Source organism: Pinus tabuliformis, chromosome 1_1 (genome assembly GCF_031772625.1).
Source record: "Pinus tabuliformis cultivar Carrire ecotype Pingquan chromosome 1_1, CPIR1, whole genome shotgun sequence".
NCBI lineage: Eukaryota > Viridiplantae > Streptophyta > Pinopsida > Pinales > Pinaceae > Pinus > Pinus tabuliformis.
In genome coordinates this window covers 7,233,490-7,235,305 of record NC_142297.1, presented here as the reverse complement: position 1 = coordinate 7,235,305, position 1,816 = coordinate 7,233,490, and positions in this window count along the sequence as shown.

Here is a 1,816-nt window from a genome sequence, read left to right as displayed (position 1 = left end):
TGTTTTTCTATGCATGTCCCCAACGAGGTTGGGATATAAGGAGTTAGGGCTTGAATTGGTCAAACCTTTGCAAGACCAGCCTTGCAAATCTCGATGGCCTCCCATGGCGAAAGAAAAGAAATACGAGGGAGCAGGAGATCCTATCAAAATATTGCTCGAAGAAGCCCTTGAGTGACAAAGGAACACGATGATGGACAAATTTTCCTAGATCCTTCAGCGGCTACCCAGGGGCGACACATCTACTTCCAACAACTACTCTAGAAGTGCCACACTCTTTAAGGTACAAGTTAACTTTCATATTCCAATATTTGAGGGTTAGATAGATGTAGACGCTGTAGATAAATGGTTAAATCTAGTAGAAGGGTATTTTTCCATTCATGATTTTTCCAGCCAGGAAAAGATAACTTTTACACTTCTCAAAGAAGCCCCCCATGTCAAGGACTGGTGGGAAACCTACTATGAGCAGAAGGATGAAAGTACGACCTCACTGTTTTTAGTCACACCCACTTGGAATTCGTTCCGGGATGCCATCAAGGAGCAGTACTAACCTGTCAGGAGCTACGAGGATAAATACATAAAGTGGACAACACAACGGTAGGGAAGGACCAAGTCGTGCCAGAGTTTACCAATATTTTTCATACCCTTTGCACGAAGTTGGGTATCAAGGATTCTAAGAAACATTTGGTACTCAAATACTGCGGCTTCCTACACATGTACATTGAGGACGAGATGGAGTTCCTGGACATCTCCTCACTTGGCACAGCGTACCGATACGTTGTCAAGATCGAGCAAAAGTTTAAACAAAAGAAGCGAGACTTTGGATCCATGAATTTGAAGCACGGGAAAGGCTTCCCCAAACCGCAAAACCAAGGACAAATCTAAGACAGGGTGACCCAAGATAACCCGTTGAAGGCGCAAGAAAAGAACAACACCACAAAGTCAAAGAAGGACACAAGAATGTAGTGTGAGTTCCACAAGAACTCCAATCATAACACAAGTGAGTTTCAGACCAAGCAGTTGCTCGTGGCCGAGTTGAAGGCTTCAGAATCAGATGCATGTTCCGACCCTGAGTCAGAACTCGACAAGAGGAATGACAAAGAGAAGAAGATCATTGATGCGGAGACTAGCGCCATTGTTGCCATTTCCAAGATCCAGAAGAATGAGCCCAAAGATTTAAAGGAGGGGAAGCGTCTTTTCCACTCACAAATATGGGTGAAGGATTCGCTATTGCAATTCATTATTGACAGTGGCAGCCAAAAGAACCTCATTTCAGGTCGCGAAGCAACTGGGCCTACTGACCATACCACACCTGCAACCGTACAACATCGGGTGGCTTCACCAAGGACGAAATCTCCGAGTTCGCCAACAGTGCTACCTTCCCTAGAGCATCAAGCCCTTCACAGATGAGGTATTGTGTGATGTTGCACCTCTTGATGTTTGTGATGTATTATTAGGCCAATAATACTTGTGGAAGCAACATGCTTTGTATGAGTCAAGGCCTCACACTGCTATTATTTCTTTGGGTAATTCCTTGTACAGGCTAGGAAATTCATTTTCTTTCTGGTTTGCTCTCAAAGTAAGGGGAAGATCGTAGCCACATCCATGGCCCCCGGGAAGGGTTCCTCCATGCAGCAAAAGCAGGTGGATACAGACATGAAAGAATACATGAACATCTTCTTCTCACCCATAGGGGTACCGTTGCACTGTCAGGTCAAGTATTCGTTCGATCTGACTCCTTGAGCACCTCTACCCAATGGGCTGATATATCACTGCTCCATTGTGGAAAATGCCAAGTACAAGCAATGACATGATCAAC